Below are 25,487 nucleotides of genomic sequence, written 5' to 3' on the forward strand. Positions count from 1 at the left end.
ATAGTGTCAGGAAGCAGCATAATCTACTTTTCATACCATTCAAGTACCACAGGGGTATAAGCTTACATTGTAAAATTTTTACTGGAACATTTGACCACTTGATTGTTGTAAAAAGTTCAAACAAAAATGAATGTTTTTTGACATTCTATTACATTAAATATTACTTTCCTCTATGTCTGATATATTTTGCTGTATTTCCTACCAAGCATATATGAAGAACTCTGAATTTATTTTCTACCATAATTATTTATCCTATATTGTGTGTTTATTTGTTTCTGTGGTATGTTAGAGAAATAAGTCTTGACTACCTTCTGGCTTTCTAATTCTTTTTCTGGATTGTGCATTCTGTTATTCACACTACATGTAGATTTTTTGTTTTCATTTTTGTCTTTATTAGGACTTCCCTGGCAGTCCAGTGATTAAGACTTTGCCTTCCAATGCAGGGGGTGTGGGTTCAATCCCCTGTCAGGGAGCTAAGATACCACATGCCTCGTGGCCAAAAACAAACAAACCAAAAAACCATAAAACAGAAGCAATGCTGTAACAAATTCAATAAAAGACTTTAAAAATGGTCCACATCAAAAAACATTTGGCTTTATCATCTGAAACCTCTACTTGCCTCTTTCCAAAATAAATGCTTATTCATCTATTTTTGCTTTTCTGTTTATAATACAATATAGATAATAATACTGTATGTACTTTTCAAAAATTCTTTTCTCTAAAAGATATTTTGAGTATTGCTCATGTCTTTAAGTATGATACTTTGTTTCTTTGATAGTTATGCTACCTCAGATATATGTTTCTCTTATTGTAATCCAGACCTTTGCTTGATCAGCACAGATATCTAGAGGGATATCACTCTAGTTTCCTTAGTTAAAAGAGGGATGTTTTCCTGAGTATGGAGACAATTCTGATAAGAAATAAAAAGTCTTTGCTCCATGATTTTACATGAGAGTTGAGAGGACTCACATTTGAACAGGTTCTTCCATTGAATTCTCTCTCCCTTTTGTTTAAAGAGGGGGAGCTACTTTTTAATCCTACTCTCACATTCATTATATCAGAGTGGTTTCATTGTTCTTTAGTCAATTGTTTGGGAATGAAAATCCAAGGCTCATTCCATCGCCCAGCTCTCAACTCTCCCACATATATTTTGCTAATAATGAGGAATTATACTAAGAGTATTTTTTTTGGTGGACTTATTCTTATTGGTGTTGAGTGGTAGATTTTATAGGTCTTTGGATTTGAACACCTTCTGATCCAATTTGCTGTAGAACTTAACAGAAATGAAGTACTGCTAAAAGCAAGAACAAATGGGTTCTGATTTTTAATTCGAGAACTATTGCAGATTTAATATTTTTATATTTGTTCTGCCATTTGAAATGGATTCTGATAGGGAGAGATAAATTCCTGTATATAATAAAATTCCTTGGGTAAAGCTCACTGGTTTCTTTAATAAAGCCTTTTTCTTTGCTCCTTCCAACATCTGTCAATAAAAATGTAATTACTATTTTTGTCAAGAGAAAAGGAAAATACTTGTTTTGTTTTTCAAGTGTCAGAAACAAAACCCTTACCTCACTAAACAATAAGACAAAGATGTTCACTATGACTAGTACAGTTTTACTCAGCATTCGAGGTATTAACTAATGCAATTAGGTAAGAAAATTCAGTTCTAATCTAAATAATTAGAAAGGAAATAAAACTACATTCATCATCAGAGTATATGACTGAATATTAGGATAAAACCAATATCAACACAATAACTACCAGAAATGTGACAATAAAAGTAAAACAGTAAATACGGGATATAATGAGAGAGAAGATTCAATCTGAGTTAACAACAAAAAACAGTTACAGAAAAGTGCCTCAGTACAAACCTAAACAGTAATGTGCAAAACTGGAACGCACAGAGTATATATTATTAAACAGAAAGAAATGTCTATGCTCTTGAATAGGAAGTTGTAACTTCATAAACTGTCAATTTTCCATAACCTAATTTATAGATTTAATTAAATTCATATAAAATAAAATTTCCAACAATTGCTTTTCATGGAGCCAGCTAGATTATGATGTTCATTTGGAAAACATGAGTAAGCAAAATAAATAGACAAAGAAAAAGTAGAAAAGCAATATTAGGGGTTGTTCTTCCAGCTATTTAAACGTATAGCTTCTATAATTAATTGTGTGTGGTATTAATGCACAAATATAAGAGCAACATATCAAAATTTAAAATACCAGGAATATACACAGAAGATAGTAAAATTTGCTAGCTGATAAACTTGGCATCACATTACAATGAAAGAAGGTTAACTTTTTAAATAAATTATTTAATAGATATTCAGATGAGTATAGAATTGAACCTGTATGGTATTGTATAAAGGATAAATTCCAGATGGATGAGTGATCTAAATAGTAAACTGTGAAATAATACAGATGTTAAAAATGGTTAAATTCCTTTGTAATCTTGGAATGCGTAATACCATTGTAAAATTCCAAAGCAATAGTAATAGTGATTGATAAATACAACTCATTTAAAAAGCAAACAAACAAACCAAATCAGACTTTACATGCATTAAAAATAAAAATCAAAAAGGAAATCACAAATAGGAAACAAAGGAAAAGTATTTGTAATTTATGTCACACACTTAGAATCTGTAATATCAATAAAGAAAAAGAGATTATATAAATTAAGTATATATTTAGAACTGAATATAGAATTTAAAAATATTAAACTCATATAAATATTAAATTTACTTACCTATCTGACTGGAAAAATCCAAGTTTGAGAATATACTGTAATGACAAGGCTATGGGAAAATAGGCATTTTTCCACAATAAAATGAAAAATGTTATATTCCTTTGATGATATCAACAATATATACATTTACCCTTTCACCTAGCAATTTCAATTCTAAGAATCTACTCATTCTGCTTTTTATAATGAGATATATATTTGTGCAACAGTTTCTTCATCTTTTCTTGAAAACTTCCTTTTATAAAATTAAGAATTCACTAAATACAATCTTGTAAGTGATTTAGTGCATAGGGAATTTCTGGACTCAACAACATGACCTCATTCTTCTTATGTTAGGGCATTTAATGCTTACTTTTGGAGTGTCTTTGGCAATTGAACACTGTATAACTTCTATCTTTGGACTAGTTATTCTATGGTACTTATACTCAGTATATGACTATTATATGGGTACTTCTACTCAATATATGAATACTACAGTGTAACAATGGAGACACAAGTCTAACGCAAGAAAAGCATTATCACAGTGTCCACCTAAATATTGGACCTCCAACTTAACCTAGGCTGCAAGAGATAAAATCAGCCTGTTAACCATTTTTGTCTGTACACACTGACCTCAAATATATAAATTTTATTTTCTCTTCTCAAACCTAAAATACATTAAAAATTTTAAGCTGTAAAAGATAATACTGATCTCTTCTCCAAGAATGACTTATACACAAATATGTTCATTTTGGCGTTATTTATGACATTAAAATTTTAAAACAACCCCAAATTAATGGAAGGGCTTGAATGAATAAGTTTTGTTATACCTGCCCAATTGAATACAAAGAATCCATAAAAATGAATGGGGAAAATTTTTATACATTGGTATGGAGTCATACCTTCATGCAAATATTCTTAAGAAGACAAGGAAAAGGTGCAAGAGAGTTTGTATGTGTATGTACACATATTAGCTGCATTTTATGAAAGAAATGAAGGAAAATATGCAAATATATATTTGAAAAAGGAAACACTGAAATAACCACAATTATAATACAAATTGTTTCTTTTAAAGAGTGAAAGGCATAGATTGGAGAGAATAGGAAGAGAAATATGGTGTTTGTTTTTCTAAATATTTATCATTTTATAGTTTTGCCTTTGGAATGGTATAATTTTACATATTTAAAAACCAAATTATGGTATCACACTTTCTGATTTCAAACTATACTATAAAGCTATAGTGATTATAACAGTATGATGCTGACATAAAAATAGACATAGACAAATAAACAGAACAGAGAACCCAGAATTAAACCCCCATATATATAGTCAACTCATATATGACAAGAGAACCAAGAACACCCATTGTGGAATGGATAGTCTCTTCCTCAAATGGTGCTGGGAAAACTGGATAAACACATGCAGAAAAATAAAATTGGACCCCTGTATTACACCACTCACAAAAATTAACTTGAAATTTCAAAAACTTAAACATAACACCTGATACCACAAAACTCCTAGAAGAAAATAATTGATCTTGGCAATGAGTTTTTGGATATGACACCAAAAACACAAACAAAAGCAAAATTCAACAAATGGGACTATATAAAACCAAAAACTTCTGCACAGCAAAAGAAACAATAAAATAAAAAGGCAACATACAGAATGGAAGAAAATGTTTGTAAACTGTATATCCAATAAGGAATTAATATCCAAAATATAAAAAGAACTCATACACCTCTATAACAACAAAAAAAATTTTAATGCCCTGAAGAACTAAATAGACATTTTCCAAAGAAGACATCCAAATGACCAACAGGTACATGAAAGTATGCTCAGCATCACTAATCATCAGGGAAATGCAAATCAAAACCCAGTAAGATATCACCTCACACCTGTTAGAATGGTGATCATCAAAATGACAAGAGATAACAAATGTTGGCAAGGATATAGAGAAAAGGAAACCCTTCTGCACTGTTGGTGGGAATATAAAGTGGTTCAACCACTATGGAAAACAATATGGAGGTTTATCCAAAAATTAAATAGATCTACCATATGATCCAGCAATTCCACTCCTGGGTAAATACCCAAATAAAAACATGACATTGAAGAGATATATGCATTCCCATGTTATTGCAGCAGTATTCACAATAGCCAAGATACAGAAACTACCTATGTGTCCATCGATGGAAGAATGAATAAAGAAGATGTGGGGTGTGTGTGTGTGTGTGTGTGTGTGTGTGTGTGTGTGTGTGTATAATATTATTCAGCCATGAGAAATAAGAATATTCTGCCATGTGTGACATGGATAGACTTTGAGAATGTTATGCTAAGTGAAACAAGTCAAACAAAGATAAATACCATATGATATCACTTATATGTGGAATCTAAAAAAGCCAAACTTGTAAAAATAGAGAGTGAAATGGTGGTTACCAGGGGATGGGGCTAAGAATGGAGGTGGGAGGGATAGGATAGATGTTGTTGAAAGGTACAAACTTGCAACCAGCAGTAGATAAGCCCTAGAGATCTAGTGCACAGTATAGTCAATATAGACAACAATACTGTATTATAATCATCAAACTTATCTTAATTATTCCAACTAAAGAAATACTTATGTGATGTGAAAGAGCTACTAATTATCACTACAATGTCAGTCATATTACAATACATATTTAACATGTAGTACATCTTAAACAATGTATGTCAAATGTATTTCAATTAAAAAAATAAAAACCAAATTAATTACAAAAGCAATTTCCTCTAATTGAAAACTAACTAAAATAAATTAATCCAACCACATATCATATTGGGGACCTAAACATACATGCACAAAAGATAATTATTTCAAATGACTTTAGAATACAACATTTTAACTCTGTGTCTTTAGTGTAATATATACTAAAACCAAATAGAGCTTCTAAGAAATCCCAACTATTATTCAGGTGGCTAATACTGAATAGTAAACCAATAAGTATTATTGTACAGCTGTGTTTAAGTGCATGGAGCCCTGCCTTTCTATAACATAGATTTGGGAAATGGGAATAGATATTCTGTTACCAAGACAAGTTGAAGCACTGATTTTGAATAGGATATTAAAGACAATGTTCTGTAAAGCATTTGATAACTTTTAATTCTCTTCCAAGTTACATAGGTAATATGAGCAGACGGGGTCACTATTTCACTGTTTGCTTAACCTCTGCCTTCTTCCCACAATTTATCAGGATATATTCATGTCCCTCACCATGTGGTAAGATTTTATTTTGCATCAGTCTTTTACTGAACTTCTTAGGCATATGAGTATCTCTTCCACAATATGGGAAAAATTAAACCTGTCTGATTTGAACTAGCCAGGTTTGGCTCTAGATAGTGGAGCTGGAAGCAGGAATTTAGGATTCCAGATGATAAAAATTCATGGTTTTTATGTCACATGATTTTTGATTAAATGCCTTTTCCAACTCTTAAATCATTTTTCATTTGATATTATTTTCAGATCCTGAGGCATCCAGGTTACCCTTATTTGGGCAAATTGACCTGTCAAATTTTAACACAAATAACAAATAGGTGGATTACTCGAAATATCTTACAGACACAAATTAGAAGATAAAATGTATTTAATGTTTTCCCCTGTATCATTTATGGAAATAATTAGAAATGGAATAATCAATCAATAGAAATTAATGCCACTCAAAGCAGGGTACAAGAGACAGAAATGTATTTCCTTGGACACAGGAAAGCCAAAGTGAGATATAATTGGAAGGCATGCTTGGGCATTAATTCTGCCTCCTTTCTTAAGGAGGTAGCCTTGACATTGTAGAGCTTGGTGAGGTTACAGGAAAATCTATTATTTGCAAATATTCAGTTAAATAAAAGAGTTCAGATTGTTATTTTAACACCATACTGAATGGTGGCCTGACTGTATTATAAAAAATAGTGTTTCAGGAAGCTTAGTCTTTTTGGATCAAATAGGACTTTACCTTCTTTCAACAGTCATTCATAACTTCTTTCCTTTGCAAATAAAGCTCAGAGAAATCAGACCAAGATGCTCTACAACTATTATTTTTCTTGTGAAATCACTTGTTTTTCCAGAAATTTCTGAAATCATTCCTAAATTGAGATTATGTATTAATTGTGTGTTCGGTCTCCTTCTGCCTATATTAGAGCCAATTATAAAGATGTTTTTATGTTAAACATTCTTTATTTCAAGATTTAGGAGCCAGAAAATGAAATTTCTTTAGCCAGGGATAGTTTCACATTGGTCAAATAGTCATAAAACGTTCAGTTCATGTTCTCCACACATCTTTCTATACTTAAAAAGTTCATTATTGATCACATATATTGTTAAATTCACTTAGTATAAATAATAAATATTTAAAAGATAAAGATTAAATTCATGGATAACAGTAAAGCACATTTTCTTCTATAAGATTCCCTTTCTTAACCCTGTAGAATTTAAAGTTTTCCATTTCTTTAAAGTGCTTAACAAACCAGAACCAACTCACAGCAACATATACTGATGAACAAAGGTAAAAGATCTCTGACATGCCCAAGAATATCCATGGAGAACTTTAAAATCATAAAAGCTTAGATTAGTTCAAACAGAAGCAAAGTGGACATATTCCAGGCTCACATTTTTTCTAGGAAAATAATTGTATTCATTTGAGTCTGGCAGAGATAGGTTTTTGGATGAAATTTGATGGCAGACATAGTATGAAGCTCAATTAAAAAAAATCATAGTAGAAACATCAAGTTAAAAACATACAGTTAAATTACTATGGAAGTGAAAAATACTGTAGTTTAATAGCACTGACAGGCGATGAAAAGCATACCTATTTTCACATTCAATGGCCAGATTACACCTTTAGATACGTTAATGACATCCAATAATGGATATGGGCTCACATTTTGTGCAAAATGTTAAAACTGACCTAATAATATCACTGAAATTAACTTGAAGGCTAGATAGTAATAAATGTCCACTCAATGAAGTGGAAATTGTGTTATATTGTAATAAATCAATAAATACTACTATATGGGATATAGTATTTTAAAAGCCTGGGAATTGTGTATTTTTCCACGGCGTGCAAAGGGACTTTCATTTTCTAACATAAAGAGAAAAGTAGGGGCTTCCCTGGTGGCGCAGTGGTTGAGAGTCCGCCTGCCGATGCAGGGGACACGGGTTTGTGCCCCGGTCCGGGAGGATCCCACATGCCGCGGAGCGGCTGGGCCCATGAGCCATGGCCACTGAGTCTGCACGTCCGGAGCCTGTGCTCCACAACGGGAGAGGCCACAGCAGTGAGAGGCCCGCATACCGCAAAAAAAAAAAAAAAAAAAAAAGAGAAAAGTATATCCAAATCTTCCAAGTCTCCGATTTAGGAGCTGGTCAAATTTAATCTCAGAAATATATATGTGTGTGTGTGTATACACACACACACACAGTATTTAGCAGCCTCAAAAATGTATATTGTAGAAAATATTAGAATAAATATATTAAGACAAATGGGTTATCATTTTCTAAGTTTATTAAAGGTTGTCAAAGTTGGGATTCTTGATCTATGGAGTCCATTTATGTTTTTTGGGAAGTCCAATTGTTTTTGTTAGGAATGGGTATGTAGCTTTTTTATTTTTTCAATAAGAATTAGAGTCACTAAAACGAGTAATGGTAATATGAAAATCCAAAACAAGAACCAGTGGAATGGGACTTCCCTGGTGGCACAGTGGTTAAGAATCCACCTGCCAATGCAGGGGACATGGGTTTGAGCCCTGGTCTGGGAAGATCTCCCATGCCACGGAGCAACTAAGCCCATGTGCCACAACTACTGAGCCCCCATGCCACAATTACTGAAGCCCGCATGCCTAGAGCCCATGGTCTGCAACAAGAGAAGCCACCACAATGAGAAGCCTGCGGACCACAACAAAGAGTAGCCTCCGCTCGCTGCAACTAGAGAAAGCCCACGCGCAACAACAAAGACCCAACGCAGCCAAAAATAAAGATTTAAAAAAAAAAAAAGAACCAGTGGCGCATCATTTGGAAGATAGGAAAAACAAGAATGTTCAAGAAAATATACAAAAATAATTAGAAACATAGTCCTAAATTTGAGAAGTGCAGATTACTTCAAAAATATTTTGTACCTATTCTTGTGAGAGTAATTGTACCATTTACGTTTAATTAGTACCATTTTAATTAGTATCATTTAAAACTTAAATTCAGATAGAGTTTTCAAGAGGGTAGTTATATGTTCATGCCCCTAAAGTCATATGACAAAGGGGGCTTCATGTGACCACTGAGGTACAGCCAGTCTGCTTAGAGACAGCTTGGGAGCCTCATATAAAGGTGATAGGTTTCTGCAGGTTTTTACTCTTTTTCTAAATACTTCTAAATGAATAGCACAATGCCAATTATTATCACATTAACTCATCAAATGCTAGTGGGTTTATCTTTCCTTTTTTAATGTGTCAATGTTGTTGATACCACTTTCCAGAGGAGATTGAGGAAAGATCAGTGATCGCAGCATAACTTTATGTAGGATGACTATGAGGGTCATGATTTAATACCATTTATCCTAAAGTAGAAAGTTTAAATATTTCCATTATGCCCTTTTTAGGAGTTTTCATAATCTTATGATGAACCATCATTTTAGTTTACAGATTTGTCAGAATTGGTTAAAGCTCTCTATTAACAGTGACCTTTCCCTCCTCCAACCCCTAAATAAACAAAAAACATATTTAAAAGCATTTCAAGGTAAGGCTTATTTTTCTTACAGATTAAATTACTTGACTAGGGTTTTACTGCTGAATATGTTCTATATTCTTCCTAATACCAAAACAAAAGTAAAACTGCAAATGATGAACATGGGTTTTTTAACCAATCAGAGCCTATGTCAAAACTCACTAAAATAATGAATCTTACTGCTGGAAGGAAGCTAAAACGACCTGCTTCACTAAATGTAAAGTGGCAGAAGCATTTACATGTTGAAAGCAGTCTTCTTTCTACGGAATCTCAAAACTCACAAAAGAAAATCAAGCCCTAGGGTAATAGAAACAGAACAGGACACTTTAAACACACACAAACACATGCATGCATACACACACATACACACACACACACACACACACACACACACACACACACACACACACACCATAAGAATAAAAAAAGAATTCTCAGGCACAATGTGAGGCAGAAAAAAAATTAAGCTAAAACAACACAACTGTTCTCATTAGTGAATTTATATAGAACCTCACTAAAAAATATTATATTTGAATCTTGTTAGAATGACACTTGGAAATGAAAAACTGGAACCATATTGCCATATCGGATACTGTGTTTAATTCTGGTGAATATAATAAAAGGTTTTTTTTGTTTGTCTCTTAAAAAGTTTATATATTTGCTAAGTAAAATGCACAATGGTTAAAAGCCTGACCATCAAAAAACAAGTAGCTTGATCTGGAACCCAAGATTGCTTTGAAAGTAATTCTGACATATGTGTTCTGACATAATTTTATCTGATTAAACCTAATACTATTAATTTTAATATAAAAATAAAGGTAATAATTATTATATGCCCACCATGTACGTCTTATGATCTCTGACTTTAAGTCAAGCTTCAAAGTAAATATTAATAATGGGGGCTTACACATAAGCAAACAGGTTTGAATAGTTTAAGTAATTTGCCCAAAATAATAAAACTATGACACAGCAAAGCTAGGTTGTAAACTAAGGAATGTCTTCGTTCCAAATTTTGCAATCTCTTCTATTAAATCATAATAACAGGTTAAATTATTAATATTTGGTTTTCTGAGGTATAAGTATAAATTAGATAATCATTAGGTATAAAAGACTATTAATAAATGGCACTGGTTCAAAACTTTTTTACTTATCAGTGTCAGGAAAAGAAAATCACACGCTCTATTCAGTCAATATGGTTTGTACTCTAGGGGATTAGGGGCCATTTCTGTCTGGTTCAAAATTGTATCTGCAATGTAAAACACAGTGCTTAGTACCTAAGAGGTGCTTAGTATGTTTTTGAATAAATGAATGAATATTGGTGGGTTTTATTTAACACTAAAGTTAATTTTGCTATATTAGAAATTAATTCCTCTATGACCTGCCTTATATTATTGTGATATTTTAAGAACTTAGTAAACAAAGCAGAAAACAAATTGTTCAATAAGGAAACTAACTCTTTTATGTGGAGGGCGGCAGGGTTTTCGTTTGCTTTGAAAGTATTAAAACTCTATCTATATATATCTATATATAGAGAGAGAATTTTTAAAATATATATATATATTTTTTTTACTGATTAATATAATCAAATTGTAAAATGTAAATTCAGGACATACAAAAGGAATAAACTAGTGATATCATTAGTCATGTTGGACATCTACATTTTCATAATATTTAACTGGAGGAAACTCGAGCATGATCAAATGTGCACCATGCCAGTAATATTGAACTACTATGATTCTTGGGCAAAACAGCCCATCTTACTATTTCCTAAGAAGAAAAATGTGCTATGTGATTGAAAAACTACTTTTCACATGAGCATTGACTCGTAAAATGCATTAAGTATTAGTCAACATTCCAAAATGTTAAGGTTAATGCTTACTATTTGTATTAGTTTGCAAGGGCTGCCATAATAACATACCACCGACTAGGTGGCTTAAAGAAGACTAATTTATTTTTTCACTATCCTGGAGGCCAGAAGTCCATGATCAATATATGGTCAGGTGTTATTTCTTCTGAGGTCTCTTTCCTTGGCTTGCAAATAGCCACCTTCTCTCTGTGTCTTCACCTGGTCTTCCCTTTGTGCACATGTGCCCCTGGTGTCTCTCTGTATGTTATAATCTCCTCTTTTTATAAAGACACAAGTCAGAATAGATTAGGGCCCACCAAACCAGCCTCATTTTTAACTTAACTACCTCTTTAAAGACCCTACCTCCATATATAGTCATTTTCTGAGGTACTGGAGGTTAGGACTTGAACATATGAATTTGGAGGAACACAGTTCAGCTTATAACACTAATACAAATATTACAATTAATTAAGTATAACTTGTTTAGGTAATCAAGATTGGTTCATCTAGGAGATGACAACTGAATCCAGGTAAAAAGAAAAAGTCAAAAGTAGGCAAGACATAAAGGAGTGAAGACAATAAAACCAAAAATTTTTTTAAAAAGCAGAAAATAAAACTTTTAATTCTAATCAATGTGTTATTTTCTAAGCAATTCTAAAATTTTGCTTTCCTGCGTTGCCTGTATCATGAAACAACATTTTCAACCATCATTATTATTCTCTTTTAGAGAAAATTATTTAAGAAAATTGTCTCTGACAGCATTCAAAAATGTTGTTTATATATATTTTTTTACTTCAATCATATTTTAATCTTAGATTTATTTTTAGAGCCCACAATTATACATTTTAGGCAAAATGTAATATAAGATATGATGATCCTAAGACTACTGAATACTGGATTGTTACCAGATAAGACAACACTCCTTCTCCTGAGATTCTCAACAGAGAAAAACATCAAACATGAACAAAAACAAAAAGCAAAAGCATTTGATTATTAATTGGCCTTACACTCCTACTTCTCAATTCAGTAGGCTCTGTTAATAGGGTGCAACTTAAAAGGGATACCTGAATTGTCTCCGTGTGGCCCTAAGTATAGAGCCAACTGAAGACTAAGAGTGTTAAGATAACAGAGTGGGTAAAAAAAATGGGGAGGGAGGGCTTCCCTGGTGGCGCAGTGGTTAAGAATCCGCCTGCCAATGCAGGGGACACGGGTTCAAGCCCTGGTCCAGGAAGATCCCACATGCCACGGAGCAACTAAGCCCGTGCACCACAACTGCTAAGCCTGCGCCCTAGAGCCCGCAAGCCACAACTACTGAGCCCACATGCCACAACTACTGAAGCCTGTGCACCTACAGCCTGTGCTCCACAACAAGAGAAGCCACCGCAATGAGAAGCCCGTGCACCACAACGAACAGTAGCCCCCTCTTGCCGCAAGTAGAGAAAGCCTGCGTGCAGCAATGAAGACCCAACGCAGCCAAAAATAAATAAATAAATATTTTTTAAAAAATGGGGAGGGAGGTTCATATCTCCTACTATAAAGCATGGAATCCTCCACTGCTGACATCCAGCATCATGAAAGTACAGAGCCAACTACTTTTACCCTCCACGATGGTGACTGTTAGAAAACAAGGGCCACGAATTTTATGGTATTTGACATCTCAATAAACACATTGAAAATCACTTTGGGAATAGAATAATTCTCAGTGGCATATTTGAAAGATGCCTAGAAAATAAATATGAAAGGAGTTTTGATATAATTATAATCAATATTAAGAAAACTAACACAGTACTGGACAAATAATTTCCCTGTCCACAAATATTATTATTCCATCCTCAACCTATTCTCACCATGCCTTTTCTTTCCTTTCTGTTCAGGAAATGCTTTGCACACATACATTTGATGTTGGATATTACTGTTAAGTTTGTCCCTTAAATTTTCAGACCTTTGTAAAAGTATTGACTTACTATTCTTGTTAGTTTTCCTTCAGGATGCTACATGTAACTTAAAAATCAATGGAATTATGGGTATGTGTCTGTGTGTGTACAGAATGTCTTATTTTAATTACTATATGTGTCAACCTACTCACGGTTATTAGGGACACTTAGTCCACTATGATACATGTTTTTATTTCTTTACAAAATAGTTTTTTTCACGTTTAATCAAAATTGCCAATTATCTGCATTTGCCTAATGATCTCCTGGTATGTGATGCGTTACCAGGAGGACAATGTAGAAGGTTAAGAAGGATGAAAAGCTATGAAACATTCTGTGCTTTTTAGGATATCCTTCTTTTGGCCCTGAAACCTGAAATTATGGCTAATATAATAGCCACAGTAAGAAAAACTTTTAAACATTTTACTTGCCATTCAACGTAATATCATATATTAAGTTAAATATTATGCCCCAAATATTTTTCATTATTCAAAGAAAGAAGCTTGTAAAAATAAAAAGTAAAATATATAAATTAAAACAATAAACATATGCTTATCTCGTCAGCAAAGCACATTGCCAAAAATAACACATTTTGATAGTTCAGTATTTAACTATATAAACTCTTATGAAAAATGTTTCAACATATAAGGAGCATAACAGAAATATTCTTTGCTAAAACTTTTTCCTTTACTATCAGTGCCATTTTTATGTGACTCAGGAAGATTATATTCCATATATTTACAATTAAATTCTATTCAATAAGAGAAAAATAATACTTAATGCATTTCATACAGACTATTGTTGCTAGAGTTTCTCAAGACCTAGACCTATGGGGTCATAATCCATGGATTCTAAAGTAAAATTACATTTTTATATGCTATATCGCCATCTAGCTCACTGCCTAGGTATTTACTCATTTACACATATTGGGAGGGGGGCGTACATGAGATTTTATATATCTCTGTGTGTTAAATGCATGACGTTATATATGCACAAAAACATATCGTGAGTATGCACCATGTATTTAAAAAATCAAGACATATACATATATTCAAATAGTACTTCATTTACTGCTGATGCTGTTAAATTTCTTTTTAAACAATTATCACTTATATCAGCAAAATACATTTCAATATTCGCAGAGAGAGAGAGCCCCTAATATATGAGTCCATTCCAACATTCATAATTCACTGGATTACACCAGTTTACAAATGGCATGACTGTGAAATTGGACTGGGTCTGCTTCACAAAATCTTGAATAAAAAAACCACGTAACTATGATGAACTAAAATTATTTCCTAAATAAAAGACTATAATCAAAGTATGTCAGTTACATATGGTTTTACTGATTTATTGAATACTAGTTAAAATAGTATTATACACTTAGCTGGCATTTCCCCAGTAGAACAAGTTTTTTAGAAATTTGACTTGTGCTCATACTGAACACACACACACACAATTAATAGGGATGCACATACATTACAGCAAAGAGCAACGGTCATCTCCATGAAGATTTGTGTTACACACTAAATTATTCTGCTATTGTTGCAATAAACTAACAGACCACCAGAAAATTCAGTGGCCTATCTAGCAAGCATTTATTCTTCTACTCATGGTCTGTTTAACAACTGGGTGACACTGCATCATATTTCAGTGAGCTCAACTTGGCTCTGGGATTTAAGTAGGGTTCAGATGTATTCCACATGTGTTCACATTCTCCGTGGGCAAGCACTACCCAGGGATATGACTTTCATGGTCGACCCAGGAGTAAAAGAGTTCAAGCCAAACCACACAAGAACCAAAACCACTCACAGATCATTGAACAAACCAAGTCAAAGGCAAATCCATAATCTGTGCAGAAGAAAAGCATACTATACCCCAAGGGATATGGAATAGTGGGTGAAAGCAAAAAATATTATGAACTAATACATATACACAAAAATATGCTTTAAGGACTGATATAAATATAATTTTTCTGGTAAATTGAGTTATTTGTGTTAATAAACTTAGAACAATTTTAGATTTACAGAATTATTGTGAAAATAAAGAGTTCCCATATACCCCATGCCCAGTCCCCCATATTATTAAAATCTTATATTAGTATGATACATTTGTCACAATTAATATTGATATATTTTATTAACTGAAGTTCATGCTTTATTATGATTTCCTCATTTTTTTCTTAATGCCCCATTTCAGTTTCAGGATTTCATCCAGGATACCATCTTGCATCTAACAGTGTTGTTTCTTTAGACTCCTCTTGCCTATGACAGTTTCTCAGACATTCCTTGGTTTTGATGATCTTAACAGTTTTTATTACTGTTCACCATTTTGTAGAATGTCTCTCAATTGGGATTTGTCTGATTTTTGTCCCATGATTAGACTGGGGTTGTGTATTTTTTGGAGGAAGATCTCAGAAGTAAAATGCCATTCTTAGCACATTGCTTCATGAGTATATACTGTCAGTATGACACCATTTTTGATGCTAACCTTGTTCATGTAACTTGAGGTAGTGTTTATTAGGTTTCTCCACTGTCAAGTAACTTTCTTCCCTTTCCAATACTGTACTCCTGAAAACAGTCACTACGCACAGCTCACACTTAAGGTGTGGGGAGTTAATCTGTACCTTCTGAAAGGTAGCATATCTACATAAATGGTTTTAAATTCTTCTGTGCAGGAAATTTGTCTATTAATCCTCATTTATTCAATCATTTCTTTATATCGACATGAATGCATGGATATTTTATACCTTATAATCTAAAAGTATTCTATTTTGTTTCTCAAATTGTGTCAGGTCTTTTGGCTGGCCCCTGTATCACTTTTGTATTTCTTCATCATTGTGTGTGTGTGTGTGTGTGTGTGTGTGTGTCACTTCCTTACTTTCTGGCACTACAAAATACTCTACAATCATCATACACATTTTCTGTCCCAGTCCTAGAAACAGCCATTTCTCCAAAGAGTACTGGTTGCATTTTGGAGAATGGTATTACAAAACAAGATCTGGCCATCAACTGTAGTTTTTGCTACTGGGTTTTGTTGACTTGAACTATTTTTGAGTATACAAACGTAAGTATCCATAGGAAGTTAGACATTTAAAGATAAAAATTACTTATTAATGCAATATCTTCTCTTCCAACAGATTACATGCTTCTAAGAGTCAAAGAAAACTAACTTGGGGTACTATACACTTAGGAGAAGCACAGGGATAGAAATTTTGGGATATATTTCTAGAAAATGTGCATCTTTGCATATATGTGTGTGTATATAGACACACATATGGATATATTTTATATATGTACATATATGTATATAAACATATACACATTAAAATAAAGATATACATATGTGTATATTACTATATAGGAGAGTGCAAAAGATAAAAGTTAAAATTGTTTCCAGATTCAACCCTGATCATTCCTTTATATAACAAAAATTTTTGGTCATTTTAACATGTAAATAACTTATAGAAAAGGGGATAAATATAGATTAATATATATATATATCTGATTTCAATCTTTGTTGATAACTTCTCAGCAACCAATATAGACAATTTTGATAAAGATTATATGTGACCTTGAAAACCACATAAATTCAAGTTTCCAATTTCATCAGCTTTGCCCTGTATTTCAGCTAACTACTTTCTGGTTTCTCCTTCTGTCTTCCTTGGCCATCCTCTGATTCTCAGCCAAATCTATATACCTTAGATTGAAGATGATCAGTCAGATTTGTTTTTTCTGCGTATTTGTATGTGGCTATGACAAATACAGGATCATATATAAAGACATTATGTCTGAAGCCGGGCTTAGCCTCCGTTGGTGAGTCAATTTGGGTATAACAAGAGGAGTGGTCAAATGAAAACTACAATGAGGTATCACCTCACACTGGTCAGAATGGCCATCATCAAAAGTTCTACAAACAAAAAATAAATGCTGGAGAGGGTGTGGAGAAAAGGGAATCCTCCTATACTGTTGGTGGGAATGTAAATTGGTACAACCACTATGGAGAACAGTATGGAAGTTCCTTAAAAGACTAAAAATAGAACTAATGTGTGAGCCAGCAATCCCACTCTTGGGCATATATCTGGAGAAAAACATCATTCGAAAAGATACATGCACCCCAGTGTTCACTGCAGCACTATTTACAATAGTCAAGACATGGAAGCAACTTAAATGTCCACTGACAGAAGAATGGATAAAGAAGATGTGGTATATATATACAATGGAATATTAGCCATAGAATAGAACAAAATTATGCCATTTGCAGCAACATGGATAGACCTAGAGATTATCATATTAAGTGAAGTCAGTCAGATAAAGACAAATATCATTTGATATCACTTATATGTGGAATCTTAAAAAAATGATAAAAATTAACTTATTTACAAAACAGAAACAGACTCACAGGCTTTGAAAACTTATGCTTACCAAAGGAGAAACATGGTGGGGTAGGGATAAATTAGGAGTTTGGGATTAACATATACACACTACTATATATAAAATAGATAACCAACAAGGACCTCCTGTATAGCACAGGGAACTCTACTCAATATTCTGTAATAACCTATATGGGAAAAGAATCTGAAAAAGAATGGATATATGTATTTGTATAACTGAATACGTATACACCTGAGACTAATGCAACATTGTAAATCAACTATACTCCAGTATAAAAAAATAATTTTAAAAAAGAGGGGTAGTGAGGAATAGTTGGGGCAAGTGTTTAGCAAGGGTCAGTGGGAAATGTTCAGCTCTTCAGCATCTATTATATTACACGGTAGTTATGTTTGGGGTAAGTGGAGAAAAATATGAGCTTATTTTAGGGACTTAGATGTTTATTCCTCAATAACATGGTCATTGCTTTATCAAATAACAAAAGCATAACCCCCAGGTTGTGGGCAGCATTGAATTCAAGAAACAAGAGTGTGAGCCATCACTAGGAATGACTTAGGCCAGTGAAAGTAGCACCAGTGAAATTTAATTTACCTACCAAGACTCAGACTATTTGGAAAAACAGTGTGTTAGAACACTATGTTTCATATATAATAAATAATATGTACCTAGAGATTGTAAATTAAGGAAAACATGATCTTTCCACAGATAATTCATGTCTAATCCTGCTTACATAGCATTTAAATATGTTCCACGCCTTTTATATGCATTATGTTCCCTACGTGTTACATTTGGTGTTATGCTATAAATTGTTAGCGAGAATTTTTCCTAAGTGCCTGGACAAATTAGAAAAAAAAACTACTGATTTTTGACTTGTCATTCAGATATTATTTAGTAAACCCTATATCTTAGTAAATAAATAGTTATTTACAAAGCAATCTGTGAGGGATACAAAAAAAATAAGATATGGTTCCTGTTCTGTGAATTTGAAGTCTAGAATTTCAATACCCAAGATACATTTTGGGGGGACTCTTAAAGCACAAACATCTAAAATCATAACATATCAAGAAGTGTGAAATCTTGCTGATATACAAAAATATGAGAAAACCTAGATATGATGTTGCTAACCTAAAACTCCTTAAAATCTAAAATCAAAACTTGGAAAGAAAGGAAAGATCAACACAAATAGCAACTGTTTACCAATAATTCTTTACTACATTGCCTTTAACTTTACATTCTTTTTATAATATTAAGTATCTTCTCTTTCCTATATGTTGATTGGTTTCTGCTAGAGACAGAGGACTTTTTATGGTATGATATAAGAACTTGTCAACTTTATGGGAAAAGGAATTGAAACTTAATATCTTACATAGCACATGATGTGTCCAAGACAGCCTACATTGTTTTATTTAACAGACTTGCAATCAAGGAGTGGGGAGTGACATCAATCAAACTGTTAGCCTTGCTCCTTGATACCAATGCAGATCTGTGTGGATACTCATCACTCTACTCTCAGGAAAGCCTACGTGTTCCCACCTAGTGTCACTATACTTAGGGTCTCCATTTATTTAGTGTTTTGTAGCCAAGCTGTCCACAACATGAAACCTATAGTTGTCATACATTTGAAAGTACTTGTCACAAGATTAGTATTCAGAATTCAGTGGATTTGTACTTTCTTAATAGCACTAGGCAAACTGGAAAAAAAGACTGCAATTCTTTCTGGAGGTGTGCTCTGATGTGTTCTGTCTTCATAATTCTGTGGGTAATGAGGTACTACAGACTGCAGCCCTCTTCCGTACTCAAGTTGTAGAACTCCATCAACTACTATGGTATCTAGTTACTTCCTTCACCATAGTAATTGTGCCTCATTTATCTTTATTTTGCCAGCATCTGGCATGGAGTATGACAAGAAGTGATTTTTCACAAATATTTATAGAATGCAATTGAATCAATAAACTTGAAAACAATGACCCAAATGCCCACAAAAGGAATTGCTTTAATTGGCCTGAGTTAACAGAAACAAGAAAAATCATAAAATCTTAAAACAACAGTAAGAGCACAAAAAGTATGGATACAGTATATATGAAACTCTCTTAGCCAACACTGACAGTTTTTAAATTTTCTTATTTACAGGAGACAATAGTCCAGATAAGAAAAAATTAGAATTTACATGTTTAATATTGGCAGATTTTACTTTGTGTTTATTCTTGTGATACCCACAAGATACCCCCCAAATTCACTATACAGAGTAACTTGTTGAATAACTAAGGCACAGATCTGAATCATGATTATTCATCTACATGTTCCGCTCAGTGAGTGGATAGAGCCAGCCATCTATCACCTGCATGTCAGCCAAGCTTTGTTACCTGTATAAGCAGGATGAATGGTGACTTCAGTAAGATCTACTGGATTCCTGTTACCTGACTTCATCCTGTCACACACTGTATTTTATTGTCATTCTTATTTACCCACTACCTGAAGTTGGAGCAGTGAAACACTGTGTATATCACTTTAGCTTTTATTATTTTTAACATCTTTATTGGAGTATGATTGCTTTACAATGGTGTGTTAGTTTCTGCTGTATAACAAAGTGAATCATCTATACATATACATATATCCCTATATCTTCTCCCTCTTGCACCTCCCTCCCACCCTCCCTATCCACCCCTCAGAGGCAAATATAGTTTTGGTCATTGTTGATAAGATGATAAGCATTGGTTTTATAGAATCATAAAAGTCATTTTTTTGGATCGATTTCATTTTGTGGTGAAAATAAATACGTTAGTATTGTTTGGGAAACTGGGGCTTCTCAGGAATCTTAAAACTTGTCTATAAATGTGAATGTATAAATAAATTAATTTTGAATTAAATTTAAAGTTTCTTCTTTAAAATGTTTCTGAAAATTCTTCCAAAAAAATAGCCATGAAATATGAATGTCTCCATTTTTAAAAAGCAACAAAACAAAAAGAAAAAAACTCCAAAGTTAAACTTTAAAACATATAAATTTTATTGAACATATTTTTGGAATAGTGCTTTAAACTCAGTAGATGACAGGTTGCTTATTTTATTTCAAAGGGAGTGAAACTAGTTTGGTTGGCTTTCAGAGCTTTTCAAATCCAGCACAAGAATTTGAAAACCTTTGTGTGTGTGTCTGCACATGTATATGTGACAGAAAGGGAAAAGGAGGCATTCTATCACAAAGAAAAATAAAATCGTTAGGAAGGCACAGATTCACACAATTTTAAATGACATAATCAGTTTACTGAGAGATTACAATTTAACATGCAATTGTAATGTGCTCACAAGTTTTCTGGGACCAAGCTTAGCTAGCCCTTTTTAAAAATCCTTAGCCTGTTCTTACTAGTGTTATACAAAATACTTAAAGGCTTTTGATTCATTTTCCTGATTAGTAAGTTAACTTTTCTTAAACGAAGCAGTAAATCCTACAATGTATATAAGCAAAAATAAAATTTCCCATGGATCTAAGAATTTGAAAAGTAAACAGCTTTATAATACAGTGGTTTTAGAAATAATGCTGTAAAAGTTAAAATTGAATGGTCTTTGCTTCAGTTGAGGCTTCACCTGATCTCTAAAATATGGGATATATCAAATTTTGGACATGGCTTAAGTATTGAAAGAATAGACTGAAGATGTATTTTAATAGAGTAGTATCTGAAAGAAGATGCAAAATGTATAAGATCGATAAGTGAGTTAGGGCAAATAATGCGAGGAACAATGTTGGAAAGAGTAAAAGATCATGAGAGTAAAGGCCTACATTGTTCAAGCTTAAAGTCGTTTGCAACATTTCCTTGCCTTCAACTCACTTCAAGAATCATAAACTTGAAAGTGTCCTAATGGCTTCTGATTTTTGTGGAGTTCAAGAACAATAACCAAAAAAAAAAGTAGTGTATGATAAACCCCCTCAGAGTTTATCACAACTGAACCAGCAAAAGATTCAAACAGCTCCAGTCAGCAGCCCCTGGAGGTGCTGGAAGAGGAGTTAATGTTATGAACAGGATCATTGCCTTGTGGTTGCACTTGAAGTATAGCTTCTGCCTTTCATTTGGGTTAAGCAAGTGACCCTAAGTTCTGAAAAAAAAAAATAACTACAGTTAGAATTAGAGACAGAGACAAAGAAGAAATATATACCAAGGCAGAGGAGAAAGAATGAGAAAATGAGAACGAATAAGGGGTATAAAGCTGCACTGTCCTATATGGTAACCATTAGCCATGTGAAGTTATTCAAATTTCAATTAATTAAAATTAAATAAAATTTAAAATTCACTTCCTCAGACTTGCTAGCCTCATTTCAAGTGCTCAGTATTTACATATGGCTACTCATTACCATATTGAACAGTGCAGATGGAGGGCATTTCCATTTTCTCAGAAAGTTATGGTTCAAAGGGCTAATATGGACAAAGAGGGAGAAATAAAAAGACAGCAGGGACATAATTAGAGGCTAAAATTGAGTGATAATAGAGAGAGAATGGGTTACAGTTAGAGGCAGACATGGGAGAGAGAATACAAAAAGATGATACAAAGAATTCCTTTTATAACTTAAAAAAAAATTAAGACAGGGTAGAATATAGGAATAATAGGTGCAGAAAAAGTATAGAAGCCCACAATCACCTGAGTGGTTTATGATTTTTAAAAAATCCATAACTATCAACTCAGCATACATGATATTCAGACTTTAAGAAACTAACCACCAAAAAGACCAAAATAGGGTCACTGAATTTATAGTCTAAGCACCAAGATCATTTAAGGGTTTTTGTTTGACTTTTTAAAGCACATACAATTAAAATTTCAGATTTGCTCATCCTTCCTCTCTTCATTTGTATATGAAATAGAATAGCTGCCTTACTAGGTCAGGAAGTAAGTGGGTACATGTAAAGAAAAAAACAATAGATTATGAAAAAATCATAGCAAAGATAAACATTTTAAAATGTATATGTAAATTTTTACAATTTGAAGTCCTAATACTCAATTTTTTCTTTATTCTGAAAAATTGAGTATGAATTTTATACAGAATATAGGTTATTAATTTTTAAATGAAAAATTTTTCAAAGATTAAGAAATTTAATGCAGAAATGAATGATAATGACCTGAATTTTATATAGGATAAATGCACAATTTGGAAGAAAAATTCCATTAAAATCCAACTAGAGAATTTATCAAATAGGAGAGTTTGAGCAAAGAACTTAAAAGGAATATCTTCATTTTTCAGAAAATATTTAGATTTAATAACAATTTTTTAAAATTTACATTTATATATACATTTTCATATTTAGAAACATTAAATAGAAAAAATATAGAAACAGGCTTTTAAATTGCATGTGGTCAATATTTAGTGATAATATTGACTGATAATCCAAATGGAAAAATTTACCTATATGTTCTCTTTTTATCTTGTGTTTTGAGAGAGTAGTTTACATTTACTCTACTGAAATAATCTATAAAATAATCTTACTGAAATAATCTACTGAAATTTTCTAATTTTAAAGTCTCTGGAGAGAGGATAAAAAGAAAGAAAAACAGGATGATAATTGTCAGGTCCTTTACTTGGCAATAATAAACCATCCTTCTATGCATATAATTAGATCAGTTTTTGTGAATGCCATATCTTACACTTTCCTCCACTGTTTTGTATTTTCCACTACACAGGCCATTCACAGTCTCTACACTTTTTTGTCCAAAGAGATTTGATGCTTTTATATTCATCATTATGGAATTTCTACAAAGAAGACATATAGATGGCCAAAAAAGTACATGAAAAGATGATCAACATCACTAATTATCAGAGAAACGTAAAATCAACAGCCATCACCAAAAAGTCTACAAACAATAAATGCTGGAGAGGGTGTGGAGAAAAGGGAATCCTCCTACATTGTTGGTGGGAACATAAGTTGGTACAACTACTATGGAGAACAGTATGGAAGTTCCTTTAAAAACTAAAAATAGAACTAATGTGTGAGCCAGCAATCCCACTCTTGGGCATATATCTGGAGAAAACCATAACTCGAAAAGATACATGCACCTCAGTGTTCGTTGCAGCACTATTTACACTAGTCAAGACAGGGAAGCAACTTAAATGTCCATTGACAGAGGAATGGATAAAGAAGGTGTGGTACATGTATGCAATGGAATATTGCTCAGCTATAAAAAGGAACAAAATAATGCCATTTGCAGCAACATGGATGGACCTAGAGATTATCATACTAAGTGAAGTATGTCAGACAAAGACGAATATCATGTGATATCACTTATATAAGGAATCTAATTTTTAAAAAATGACACAAAATAACTTATTTACAAAGCAGAAACAGACTTATAGATATTGAAAACAGACTTATGTTTACCAAAGGGGAAAAATGGGGAGGGGGATAAATCAGGAGCTTGGGATTATCATACACACACTACTAAATATAAAATAGATAACTAACAAGGACCTCCTGTATAGCACAAGGAGCTCTACTCAATATTTTGTGATAACCTATATGAGAAAAGAATTTGAAAAAGAATGAACATACGTATAACTGAATCACTCTGCTGTATACCTGAAACCAACACAACACTGTAAATTAACTATACTCCAATAAAATTTTTTAAAATTACTACTAAAAAAAATGAAGTCTCTGGGGAACTTCTAATTCTAAATCTGAAAAGGTTTTCAATCCTTATATAAATCGACTGACCTTTTTGCAAAATTTTTTGCTCCTCAGTTCTTATGCATTTGGAAACTTTATACCCATCATGTAGTTTTCTTGTTTGTTTGTTGTTTGTTTTTTGTTTTGCAGTACACAGACCTCTCACTGTTGTGGCCTCTCCCATTGCGGAGCACAGGCTCCGGACACGCAGGCTCAGCGGCCATGGCTCACGGGCGCAGCCACTCCGCAGCATGTGGGATCTTCCCGGACCAGGGCACAAACCCGTGTCCCCAGCATCGGTAGGCGGACTCTCAACCACTGTGCCACCAGGGAAGCCCCATCATGTAGTTTTGAGACAGCTCTGGCTGCCTCCTCTCACTCTTCAAGAGTTCCTCTCCGTGCTCCTTAAAGGCTAGGGTTCCCTAGCATTCCCTTTGCTAGCCACTAACTGGCTGTTTCACTCTACTTGCCCTCCTCCCCTGATGCTATTATTCACTCTAGATGTTGATTACATCTCCAAGTATACTTCATGCTTAGAATAATTCTCTAGATTCTGACATGTATCTCAACTGCTTTCTAGATTTCTCTATTTACATCAGCGATTTTAGTGGTCACCACATTTTCATCCTACGTACCTGCTTTTCTTGTTCTTTCCTACCAATCCCAATTCTTCTCCTTCCTTTCCCTCTAGTTCTCTAACTGGGATCAATGCCCCTTCTTTGTGTGCCCATACACATGGAATGGCATACTTTGGGACTGCAGATAATTCCACTTCTGACATTCAACATATTGTATTGTGTCATCATCTTAAACGCCTATGATACCCAGGGAGCACCATGAAGTAGAGAATGTTTTATTATATATATATATATATTTTTTAATTTCCAACCATTATGCAGTTCTTGGCATGAAAATTTATCCAAAAAGATTTCATGAATGAATGAATGAAATCAGGATATGAAAATAAAACTAGATTTAATAAATACTTAACTACATGTTAGGCAATACTTCACACATTTAGTTGTTTAATATTATGACTCATTTTCCATAACCTTTTGAGGCAAGTATTATTATCTCTACATTAGTGGTGGTAGTAGGGAATAAGCCATTACAATATTAAGTAAAAGGCCTAAAATTATATGGTTGAGAAATGGCAAGTCTTTCAACACACCAACGGGAATCAACTAGATAACTTTAAAAAGAAAGAAAACACAAGG

The sequence above is a fragment of the Grampus griseus genome, assembly GCF_964374135.1.
Source record: "Grampus griseus genome assembly, chromosome: 11".
Taxonomy (NCBI): domain Eukaryota; kingdom Metazoa; phylum Chordata; class Mammalia; order Artiodactyla; family Delphinidae; genus Grampus; species Grampus griseus.